This window comes from Anabrus simplex, chromosome 1 (assembly GCF_040414725.1).
Source record: "Anabrus simplex isolate iqAnaSimp1 chromosome 1, ASM4041472v1, whole genome shotgun sequence".
Classification (NCBI taxonomy): Eukaryota; Metazoa; Arthropoda; class Insecta; order Orthoptera; family Tettigoniidae; genus Anabrus; species Anabrus simplex.
Window position 1 is genome coordinate 631,687,217 of NC_090265.1, and position 13,649 is coordinate 631,700,865.

Here is a 13,649-nt window from a genome sequence, read left to right on the forward strand (position 1 = left end):
ACTCTCCACTCTAGGACTACCAGGTGAAGAGAGAGAAAAAATCCAAGACCCAATAAGAACAACCTGCAGCTTTGTGAAGGGAGCAGGTATATCTAGGTGGGAATGAAGGAAAAACATGGTAGCAAAAGATCTTAGAGGTCAACGCTAATTAGGAACTAATATCTAGAGGCCCGAAGAAGAAGAAGAAGAAGAAGAAGAAGAAGAAGAAGAAGAAGAAGAAGAAGAAGCCAAAGTGGGGTGTTTTTTTTTTTTTTTTTGCATCGCACCGACACAGATAGGTCTTATGGCGACGATGGGGCAGGAAAGGGCTAGGAGTGGGAAGGAAGCGGCCGTGGCCTTAATTAAGGTACAGCCCCAGCATTTGCCTGGTGTGAAAATGGGAAACCACGGAAAACCATTTTCAGGGCTGCCGACAGTGGGGTTCGAACCTACTATCTCCTGGATACTGGATACTGGCCACACTGAAGCGACTGCAGCTATCGAGCTCGGTCCACCAAAGTCTCTGTGTCATTAATGGCTGTGACAGTATGGAAGCTGTTGAGGTACGGATGGTGGTGTGTAAGGGCATTTGGTGCACGACCTGTGTGTCTGAGAGTTATGAATGGTGTTACTAACAGAATCAGTAGTGTTACAATAGCACTATCCGGCTCAGTTAGGAAAGCAATGGCTAACTTCCCCCCTCCTCATAATCCCTAGTATGCCTCATTTACCAGGCAAGTTGACCGTGCGGTTAAGGGTGTGCAGTTGTGAGCTTGCATCCAAGAGATAGTGGGTTCAAACCCCACTGTCAGCAGCCCTGAATATGGTTTTCCGTGGTTTCCCATTTTCACACCAGGCAAATGCTGGGACTGTACTTTACTTAAGGCCACGGCCGCTTCCTTCCCACTCCTAGGTCTTTCCTATCTCATCACCGCCATTAGGCCTATCTGTGTCAGTGCGACATAAAGCAAATTGAAGCAATGTGCCGAAAAGGGATCTAAGTGTCATTTTTTCTGAAAGTGAAGTTTTATCGGAATAAGGATCTATATGGACGTTCCTGCATAGTGGCATAGTCATGTGGAAGAATTCGGAATTTGTTGCTGTGCTAGAGGGTAGAGAATTTCTTCTGTCTCATGCGGAAAAGGGATCTAACTCCAGTCCAAGCCCCTATTCGGCACATCGCTTTAATTGTGAAGAAAAAAAAAAAGTATGCCTCATTTTAGTAGCACCATCAGTTTCTTCTGTTTCTATATAACCACATAAACTTTGGTGGTGCTATGTGAGAATCCAATCAGCCTCTGGGCTGATAACGTAACAGAAACCAATCCCTTGAAGAAACATAGCACAACATTTCATGAGCCCCTTAATACCATTTAAGAATATGAAAACAAAATATCATTATCTTCAATGGATTAGAAGTTATTTTGGTGTAACACCTTAGGTGAATAACCGTGCACTGTACATTGTAGGACATTAAATAAATCTAAACAAGTCCATGACATCATTTTCCTGCCAGGCTGAGTGGCTCAGATATTTGAGGTGCTGGCCTTTTGACCGTAACTTGGCAGGTTCAATCCTGGCTCAGTCCAGTGGTATTTGAAGGTGCTCAAATACGTCAGCCTTGTATTGGTTGAATTGCTGGCGCATAAAAGAGCTCCTGCGGGACAAAATTTCGGCACCTCAGAATCTCCGAAAACCATCAAAAGTACCCAGTGGGACGTAAAAAAACAAATAACATTATTATTATTATTATATTATCATTTTACTATCTACAATAAATTGTTGCTTACATTAAGACGTTTTCTTTTAATACTATTTTTTAATATAAGCATCTCAGTGGATCAATGGTAGAGTGCTGCTTCCAGTTCTCACGATAGCAGGTTCAAATCCAGCAGATGTAATCCGATTTTTGATGGGTAGAAAATATCCTTTCAGAATTCAAGTTGTACAATATCGACATGTGAAAGATCTCTGGTGACACCTTTGGTATTTATGGAACAAAAATAATAAAAACTCGGCAATGAGTTTCCCAATGGAGTCTATACATCTCTGCCATCTGGCACAGGAAAAGAGAATATCAAAACTGACATACAGGCAACCAAAATGGCATCAAATCAAAATGCCTGGAAGTGATAGCTGAGACCATGCAATTACTTTTTTAATATAACCATTTATGGCATGCTAACTTGTCTGGATGAATACTGCAAAAAGCCATGAGATTGAATTCTGACAGTGCAGTAAGCAAGGCAATTTAATAACAATCAACAATTTATTTTAGAGAACGTGCTTTCATCAGTAACAAGAAAGTTATTTTGTTATGAAGCCCTTAACAAGTACAGTGGAATCTCGTTAGTACGTTGTTGAAGGAACTGAAAAATTTGGACGTCAAATGTGAGAAAACGCACTACAGAAAAACACTATACTGTATTTACATGTAAAAAAAATAATGTGGCATAGACATGCATGTTAACTTGCCGACCTTAATAATTAGTTATATTCGCTACTAGAGTCCAAACATAAACCTAGGTTATCAGAAACTTGTATGGGGAATAAATAACAACATAAATATGAAAAGAATTACTGTACCTCTACACTATAATGTATTCCAACTAATGCACATTTCCACAGCATACTATAATATATTATTAAAAAATCAATCAATCAATCAATCAATCAATCAATCAATCAACCTGGGAGGAGTCCTTGTAGCTCTGGGCAAATGGGAGTGAAATGTGCCGTTGCTGGTCATCTGCAATATTAATATATTGGATTTAGCAAGAGTATCCAACCAGCCTCTTTCACTCCAACTCCAGCACATAACCTGCACGAGATGCTCCTGTTAAGCTGAGCAACCTAGTAGAGGGTTAGGTAACCAACCCCAATGGGGAAACTGGGTCAATGACAAGATCAGTGCTGGGGGCTTCAAGGCTCACAAACTTGATGATACCTTTGGGTAACCGCATGAAACCTTTTCGTAACTCTGGATATATGGAGCAAACAATAAACAGGAAAACTACACCAGATGGTAACCAATCCACACTGTGGCCGTTGGCGGGGTTTGCAGGCCTTCAGATTCTGGGGAGGCTGTACCTTCATGTAAGAAGAAGAAGAAACAATCAACTACTGGCAACGATCAATATCTATTCCCTTCTTAAGACAGGGAAACTAAAACTTACATTAGATGTCCTAACGAAAAATAACATTCAGAAAACAACAATGCAAGAGAGTAGGTTTATAGATGAAGAAACGATGGAATCACAGGGCTATAAGATCTACAAAGGGAAACCAGGTCACTATGAAAGAACTTCCACCTTAGCCTTAAGAACTTTCAACAAAGCATACACGATTATCAACTTCCATGCACCAACCAATGATACCAACAGAAAAGATAGAAATCTGGTTGAAAAGTTCTGGGGAGAACTAGAAGAGACAATGGACAGGAAACCAAAACACCACACAATCATCCTACTGGAAGACTTCAATGCCCAAATTGGGAAAGAGCAAAAATTCAAGACCATAGTTGGGGAATATCCAGTCCATAAGAGAACTTACAACGCCTGCCCAGGAAAGCGAAGACATGGAGGTATCCAAACCCTATTTTAGGGGAGTTCCAACTTGACCATGTCACCTTAAGCAGAAGAAATAACAAAGAAGTGCTAATGTCAAAGGTCCTGAGAAGTACAAACATTGATTCAGATAACTACTTGTCTATGGTCAAAATTAATTTCATTCCTCTCATAAGACATAGAGATCCCAGCTGCAGAAAGTTGAAAGTTCAAAGTTTCAATGCAACCCTGTAGAAAGATAATGACGACTTCACCAAGACTTTAGCAGACAATAAGGAGAAAAAAAAAAAGGATTGGCCACAACTGCAGAAGGCCATACTAGAGGCAGGTACAAAAACCATCCCTCAACCAAAAGAAACAAACATCCATGGTGGACCATAGCATGCGATAATACAATTGTAGACAGAAGACAAGCACGGCTCAAGCAGAACAGTAATAAGAGCAATGCTAACTACACAAACTTCTTAACAACCAGGAAATCCACTGGCAGAATCATCAGAAATGCTAAGAGGCAATACAGTAAGGACATTATCGACCAGCCAAAAAGAGACTTTCAAAGGAACAACACAAGAGACTTCTACCAAGCCCTCAGGACCCAAAGAACCCGTACTCATCCCCTACACTTCACCTCCGGCGATCAGATTGGAAGATGAATATGAACAATGTGGATTGCACATCTCCCTAGCAGAATATTTCAACAACCTCCTCAATTCAGAGTAACCCAGAGAGAAACTACTCTTTATTATAAAGGATGTTACTAACCCAAATTCCCTCCCACCAACGAAGGAGGAGATCTGGAAAGTCATTTCCGAGCTTAAGTCCAACAAAGCAGTGGGTGAAGATGATATCATCGCAGAATTGTGGAAATGTGCAGACGAAGATTCCATTCAATGTATTTATGAGATTACAGCTGATATATGGATAACAGAGAAAATACCTAGTGATTGAACCTCGACTATCATCCACCCTCTGCACAAGAAGGGAGACAAGTATGATCTAAACAACTACAGAGGAATCTCACTCCTCTCTGTGACTTCTTTTTTTTTTTTTTTTTTTTTTTTTTACAATTTGCTCTATGTCGCACCAACACAGATAGGTTTTACGGCGATGATGGGACAGGAAAGGACTAGGAGTGGGAAGCGGCCGTGGCCTTAATTAAGGGACAGCCCCAGCATTTGCCTGGTGTGTAAATGGGAAACCATGGAAAACCATCTTTAGGGCTGCGGACAGTGGGGTTCAAACCCACTATCTCCTGAATACTACAGACTGGTCGCACTTAAGCGACTGTAGCTATCAAGTTTGGTCCCCTCAGTGACTTAGAAGATCTTTTCCAAGATACTGCTCTCAAGATTACAAGCTCAAGTGGATTCCTGCACTGGAGAGGTTCAAGCCAGATTTAGGAAATCAAGATCATATGCATAACAGATCCCAAACCTCAAAAAACTATTCTCACAAGAATAAGAGCTGTTCACCCTATGTGGCAATTTTCGTTGACTTCCAAAAATCTTACGATTCCATGACAGACAATCTCTCTTTTAGACCCTTGCTGAATTGAGACTAGATAACAAGACCCTGAATTTTGTAACGTCTACTTTGACAAACACCAAGTCAAACGTCAAATTCAGAAAGGAACCATCAAAAAGCTTTGATATCAGAACAGGTGTTAGGCAAGGGGATGGTTTATCCCCTATTCTCTTCAACTGCATGCTAGAGAAAGTCATTCATGAATGGACGAAAACTCTACCAGACAACTCAGGGTTGAGAATCAGTTTCAAGAAGGACAAGTTAAACATTAATTGCCTGGCTTTCGCAGATGACCTCACACTCCTAGCATCAAGTATGGAGGACGTTACACATCACATCCCTCAATCAAATAGCAGCTAAAGTAGGGTTGAGGATTGCCATTAACAAAACTGAGTTCATCACCAACATCTGAGATGCACCCAACTCAATCCCACAAGGGGATACACTAATGAAGAAGACTGGAGAATGGATAACCTAGAACGTTAGTGAAGATCTAGCCATGAAAGCCAGGTTACCAAACTGGAGAAAGCTTTCCATCTCAATAAGAACGTTTACAAGTCCAACTCCCTTTCCCTTCGCCTCAAACTTCGACACTATGAAACCATCATACTAAGACCCTATGCCTCAGAATGCTTGAACAAGGTCAAGAAGGGACAACTCAGGAATTTGAAACTGAAAGAACGTAAGATCCTACGAAAAATCATGGGCCCCATTAAAGAGGGAGGTGAATACAGAATTAGGCATAACAACGAGCTTTACCAACATTTAGAGAGCATAACATCAGCCATGAGAAAGAGGAGACTTACCTCCTACGGACACATAGTCAGAATGGACAACAGGAGACTGACCTCATGAATCTTCAACACCCTTTCCAGAGGGAAGGGGGCAAATGCTAAATGGATGAAACTGGTTCGAAAAGATCTAGATTTTTTAAAAAATTGATCCCAAAGATATATTGAACAGGCATAAATTCAGAATGCTGATCAGAACATCCAACATTCTCCAGTCACCGACAGCTAAAACACTGTGTTCTGGAATGGGAGTGAAGTGGACTCAGGAAAGGAAAGCAACCCACAGTGCAAAGATGAAGGAATACTGGTCTAAGAAGAAAGCTCACCAGAGTTAGGAACCACATGGTCTAAGGGGCCTCAGCGAAATAACAACAAATAAGTAAATTAAAAAACAAATACCACAGATTACACAGCTTTGAAAAACATATCCAGAGTGGACTGGCTTTTCTTCTGTCCAAGTTTACATAGAACTGAATCCATCTTTGTCATTAAAACCATGTCATCATTAACTTGTGACATACTGTCCATTGCTTCTAGTGCTCCAAAAGTGTAGGCATGGAGTGGGTTCTGGTTCGTCCTCTTCTTCACTTTCTTCCTGTTGCTTATAGGCAGTGTGATGATTGAGAAATTCATTAATCGTCAGTCTGATAGAGCATAATATCGTCATCACAGTCTATACGCATCAAAGCTTATGTTGTCGTCTTCACCAGCTATCCATCGCCATTCATCAGTCGCCGCAAGGTTTTCATCTACAGGTGTTAAGTAATCTGCAACAACACGACAGAAAACGACCGTGTTAAAAACACTTCTTACTGGTGTTTGGTTCAACTGAATCCCAAGTAGATTTTACAATATGAGTCGCTTCCAGTACTGTTGTTTTCTTGATAGTGGTTTGAAGAGATGCCAACTTTTCCATTCCACTTTCATTGCAAGCTAAACAGGACTCCCAGTCTCTCTTTACTCAACTTTCCTCCATGATATTTTCCTCCGTTAAATTCCAGGGTTTTGTCAGGTAAGAGGTGAAAAGACAAGCCTGTTCCATCTGCACTGACAACGACATGAGAACTGTACTTTGGAAAAGCTAAGGAAGTGTAGTATTTTTCACCGCTGTGTCAATATTCATACCAGCAGCCTCGCCTTACACGCATCTGTACACCAGCTGGTGCCGATTCTTGGACCCCGCAATCCTACCATTCCAAACTTTAAAATCAGTGATGCCCATATGCACTGCTAAATTACAGTCCTGAGCTCAAACCACGGTTCCATCAATTAGTATGTTCGAAGCACGGGCTAACTTGAACCATCTCAAAAACACACTTTCAGTTCAGGAAACCACCCCCTCGCACGTTTCCTCCTGCCGCTCAAATCTTCTTCAATGCACATTTTATTTCCTTCCTTTTACCAAGAATAGTGTTCAGTGTAGACAGAGGAATGTTCGAGGAATGTTCCACTTTAGCACTATATTCATATGTTTCATGTGAAGATTGTCCAATTTAATGGCTAAATGGTTAGCATGCTGGCCTTTGGTCACAGGGGTCCTGGGTTTGATTCCCGGAAGGGTCAGGAATTTTAACCATAACTGGTTCATTTCACTGGCGTGGGGACTAGGTATATGTGTCGTCTTCGTCATTTCATCCTCTTCACGACGTGCAGGTCGGCTACGGAAGTCGAATCAAAAGACCAGCACCAGGCCTCTCCGGAGGCCACACGCCATCATCATCATCATTATTATTATTATTATTATTATTATTATTATTATTATTATTATTATTATGTGAGGATTACAGTCTATGTCTTGAATATATTTCAACTTGTAATCGTATGTTATCTGTCATACTTGCTTCTTATCTCTTATGAAAAACACGATAAAATAGGTCATAACACACCGAGTAAACTTTCAACACACCACTGAAATACACACACACAATCAGGTGAGCAAATTTGCACCATACGAGTGAGATGCTCCTGAATACAATACAGTATAAAAGGTCACAAGATCTAGCAAAAGAAATTTCAATACTGACAAGAAGACAAAAAAAAAAAAATCACTTGTGTTTGCTAGCTTAGAAGACAATTCATTTCTTAAAACATTGAACTGAACATAAGATTTCCATCTACTGTATGTACTAATACTTCAAAGAACAACATAGGGACTGGATTAAGTGAAGCTGTACAAGGAAAATAGACGTAATCCATAAGTTCTATTGTTGCCTACACAATCGTTCTGCATACACCACTAACCTAAATTTCTAATTTAAAACAGGAACAGAAGTCAACTTCCCTCTACCAGTAATTCAACAAATAATATAGCAACTCGACATACGGTTGTGCGAAATCCAAGAAAACGCAAAGAATCTGAAGACAACGCGTCTATGAGAGAAACAAAGGGAGGGGGGAGGGGGAGAGAGAGAGAGAGAGAGAGAAGCATCAGCTATAAGGTAGAGGGGGGCAAGAGTACGCGGACGGGTAAGAGTACGCAGTGGTTTAATTCAACCGTTGGTAGCACTGATAAAGATTTTGTGGTGCAGCGTGGCAATAAGTTGCTTACTGAGTGCCGTTTACAAGTGAGTTAGAAGCTCCGTGAATATCGCTGCGAATGAGAGGTAAAATCCTGTTTTGGATACTTTCACTGTAAATTTTATTACTCATATAATAAGAGTGTAAGGTTAGTGAGTTTAAATGGAGTGAATTAGTTTTAAACGATAACAATTGTGTGTTCATGTACTCCACGCTAATGTGTCAAAATTTACTATAATGCTAACGCTTCTGCCATCTAGCGAGTTATTCCAGTACACTGAACAGAATGGCCAAGAGTACGCACCTTCAAATATGGCGCGTACTCTTGGCCGCCTTCCGAAAAATGATCTTTTCATCATTCTTTACGGTAGTCAACGCGATCAGGTTTCTCTTGCTAAATGTTAATTATAATTGCTATTATTATCAATAATATTACCTTCCAGATCGTCATCATGGGTAAATACAAACGGACGACAGATAGGTGTATTTTTACTCAGGAAATGTTTGATAGAGCAAAAGCCCTTCTAAGGAATGGAGAGAGTCAACGATCCGTGGCCAAAAAAAAATAGGAGTCAATGAGGCTACCCTTCGGAAAAGATTTAAAGCAGTGAGTATTGTCTTTCAGGCTCCAAATTAGTTGACATAGTGTAAAGAGTAAGATTTACCCATTCAACCCTAATATTTTTTCGGAGGAACATTTTCTTCCCGCAGAGGTCACTCGTGTTAGAATGCCCGAAGAGGACTTCGAAGAAGGTTCGGTGGAGAGAGAAACTATGGAAGTGACCTCAGAGATGGAAAAAGAAGACAACCGAAGAAACAGCAAACGATAAATCTAATGGAAGTATTAGGATCAATGCTCTTTACTCACTGCCGAAGTACGAGAACAAAACTCACACCAAAAGGCATGGAAAAAGGTCTGAAATTCTATCAGATTCTCCATACAAACATGCACTCGTGGAGAAACAAGTAAAAAAGGATGAAGAGCTTCATAGGAAGGAAGAGAGGGTAAAATCTAAAGCTGGGAAGAAAGACAGAGGAAGAACACTTGCCAAAAGTTCGACTAGGCATAAACTTAACTTCGTCACGTCCAAAGCCACTGATAAACCCTCAACCTCAACTTCAAAGGGGGTCGAAACTGAAACTGTGGAATACGTCAGCCCAGGTTGTGGTGAAGTGTAGGATGATGATGCCGGGGTGCAGTGTAATGAGTGTTCTGAGTGGTGGCACAAACTATGTTCCTCTTACGAGGGCGAAGGCGCTTTTATTTGTGACTATCGTTAGTTGTTTTCAGACAGATTAGCTGTTTTCAAACATTTATTTTTTCACTGGGTATAGTTGAAAGGTGTTTTAATTTTATTGTCTTATACGGACGGTAACATTTTTATTTACAGGGAAAATTATAAATAAATTATTTGACATGCGTACTCTTGGCCTCTGTAATGCATACTCTTACCCGCCCAGGGCGGCCAAGAGTTCGCATTTCCCAAAAATTGTTTGAAGTCAATTAATGTAATGTACTTGAATAGTAATGTGTTGTAACTACGTATCAACGTTGTTTGATTGTTTTACTTTCATGTGGTGCAGTTTTATGAATAAAAGATAGCGTAATAAGAAAGTTATTAACAAAAATAAACTAAGTGCGTACTCTTACCCTCCTCTACCTTACAACTTTCGTGTTGCATCACAGCTCAAACCATTCCTACACTGTCAAAACACACTAAAGTCATCTACACTGTCAAAACCTATCAGGGATAGGAAGCAATATCGCATCACATTTTCCAATGCTGAATTTTATATTTATGTAATGAAATACAAAGAAAACCCGATTCCCTAACAAACAGTACAACGAAAATTTGATCGTCATAAGCAGGATAGAAAATGTATCAAGGGGATATATTATATGTATTTGGTAGGATTGGGACTGGGACTTGAGAAAATCATTGTGTTAAATGGGAAAACGTGGTAACTGAGAACATGCTAATGCAATTCCACTGTATATAGCAATCTGGCTGCATTATTCTTTTCTCCAACTAATCAATGGGCACTCTGCACTGTTATACTTCAGATAACTACACTGTACTTTCTTCACTCTCATCTTACATTAATTTGTATCACCACTTTAGCAGAAGTATTAATAATGTTATTTGTTTTACATCCCACTTACTACACTTTTATGGTTTTTGGAGATGCTAAGGTGCCGTAATTTTGTTCCACAGGAATTTGTTCATGTGCCAGTAAACCTACCGGAACGAGGCTGAGTATCTGAGCACCTTCAAATACCACTGAACTGAGCCAGGATCGAACCCGCAAAGTTGGGCTCAGAAGGCCACTGCCCTACCGTCTGAGCTACTCAGCCTGGCGCGAAAGTATTATCAAGAAACTGAACTAACGTACATTAATTTCAAAGCCAGAATGCAGTAATACATCACTCAAAGTTATTGCACAGTCCAGTTAAGAAATTATTGGCAGTTTTCTGTATAACTCTGCTATCAACTACAACAAGGAGACTAATTTCCTTCTGAGTGCATGGAGTGTATTGTCCTGAAATGGAAGAGTGTAAAAGATTAATGTTATTCCAGTAAGGTTCCTCCGAAGCCTATGGATACACGTCCCAATCTTTAGTTTCTAGAGAATGGGCAATATTAATTCTCATAAAAATTCCTTGGCTTGATAAAGGGAGATTTCTATAACCTCAATATGTTAGATATATGCAATTTTTTTTTTTTTACTCCTCCAGATATAGTGGTTCATAGCCCACCTGGTAGCCATGATCATTAAGGCACTGAAGTCTAAATGGTCTAACACCATGGTTAGCTGGTTCGAATCCCACTGGTTGAAAAAATTCCACCATCAGTATGTTGGCCAGCAGGGTAGGGGAGGTGGTGGTATACAATTTCTAATCACTAAATTGCGTGCCAAAAGCCTGGATTAAATTTCAAGCCTCTCTGCAGTGCTCATATGGAGTGAGGGCATATGACGCTGTTGATGGTGACTTGTCCGTCGAATGGCAACGTTAAGCCTTGAGAAGACCCCTTGATGATATTTGACAGGAGTAGGCTATGTGCCGGCACTGGGCTGCATCCCTCTCCCTTCCCACTATCATATTATATATATCACATCATTCATTTAATCTCACTAACTCCTCTGATGAGGTTGACGTCAGGAAGGGCATCCGGTCATGAAAACCTGCCACAACAGATTCATCTCGCCTCATACCTGACCCCACAGAGAAACTGGACAAGGGGTGGAAAAAAAAAAAATATATATAGTGGTTCATAATCAAACCAAACCAAACCCCACGGTACTTAACTCTCTTGAAAGGGCCCTGGCCTGCCCAGCGACTGCTGCTCAGCCCGAAGGCCTGCAGATTACGAGGGGTCGTGTGGTCAGCACGACACATCCTCTCGACCGTCATTCTGGGCTTTCGAGACCAGGGCCGCCATCTCACCCTCAGATAGCTCCTCAATTCTAATCACGTAGGCTGAGTGGACCTTGAACCAGCCCTCAGGTCAAGAGAAAAATCCCTGACCTAGCCGGGAATCGAACCCAGGGTCTCCGGGCGAGAGGCAGGCACACTACCCCTACACCACGGGGCCGGCTCATAGTGGTTCATGCACTATATAAATTACAAAATAGGAGCCATCAATGAAGGACATTTTTAACAGCACTGAAGCAACAAATGGTTGTAAAAAATGGGATTATTTTTAAATTATGACTTTTTAGTACATTACATGAATAATTATTTGAAACTTAAACTTTGGATGTAGTATTCAGTTGCTTCAGGTGTTAAAAAAGGAGAATAAAATACCCATTTCTCAATGCCAATGCTTGAACATTTGACAAACCCCCCCCTCTCTCTCTATCTAATAACATAATGTGCAAGGCTACCTACACTATGTTTAACACTTCATGCTTAATATTTCATTTTGACATGGACTTTAACCTCAAAAAATGTACAATGTACTAGCATTATATCCTAATAAGATAGAGTATGAAGAAACAAGACTGAGAATAATGACGGGAATAAGGTCTACTTAAATAGTAGTTTTACATGCCGTTCTTTCTTCTTAGCAAAGCGGTCAATTATTTCATCATACCAAGTCTCCCTTTTCTGACGTTTATGAAGGATTACCTTTTCAATGGATGCTTAGGCTAATGTTGATAGACAATCCTGAGGCATAGAGTTTCTTAAATAAGTCTCAACATGTTTCATTCAGGAAATTTCCACAGAAATCTTATATATATAAAATAGCTTGTCCTGACTGACTGACTGATTCATCATCGCCGAGCCAAAACTACTGGACATAATGAAATGAATTTTTGGGGATACATTCATATTAAGATGTAGGTGCTCGCTAAGAGAGGATTTTTGGATATTCCTTTGCTAAGGGGGTGAAAAGGGGGGGTGAAATTTTAAAATGAGTGCACCTATATCTCAAAACTTTAAAAGTTTACAAATGTAAAAATTGGTACTTAGAATCTTCTTTTAAAATAAGGATACACGTATTTTTTTGTTTTCTGAAAACCCCAATAGGAGGGGTGAAAAAGGGTGAAAATGGGGAAAAATGGGTTGAATGCCTTCAATCAGGATACCGGTACTTATATCTCAGAAACTGAAGATATTACAGACCTGAAAATTGGTACTTTTGATCTCTTTTAAAAATAAAGAAACACGTATTTTTTTGTTTTTGGAAAATCCAATTAATGGGAGGGTGAAAAGGGGGTGAATTTTTAAAATGAGTGAATCTCTATCTCCAAACTTTTAAAGTTTGCAGATGTAAAATCTGGTATTTAGAATCTTCATTAAAAATAAAGAAACACGTATTTTTTTGTTTTCGGAAAATCGCAATAGGAGGAGTGAAAAGGGGTGGAAAATGGGTTGAATGCCTTTATTGAGGTTACTTATATCTCAGAAACTGAAGATATTACAGACCTGAAAATCGGTGTTTGGGATCTCCTTTAAAAATAAAGAAACACGTATTTTTCTGTTCCTGGAAAATCCAATTAAGGGAGGGGGTGAAAAGGGGGTAATATTTTAAAATGAGTGTATCTATATCTCAAAATTTTTAAAGGTTATAGATGTGAAAATTGGTATTTAGAATCTCCTTTAAAAATAAAGAAACACGTATATTTTGTTTTCGGAAAATCCAATTAATGGCGGTTAAACAGGAGTGACAAATTGGGGTGAATTTTTGAAAGACTATATCTACAGAATATCTTGGAAACGTAAAATGTTACAGACGTAAAAAGTGGGTGTTTGGAATCTCCTGTA

General features: G+C 39.9%; 1 protein-coding gene across 2 annotated transcripts in view; it reads right to left on the reverse strand.

The window, feature by feature from the left end:
* Positions 1-13,649, reverse strand: part of LOC136857229 (protein painting of fourth) — a 232,450-nt gene that overhangs the window by 113,956 nt on the left and 104,845 nt on the right. The window lies entirely within an intron of this gene.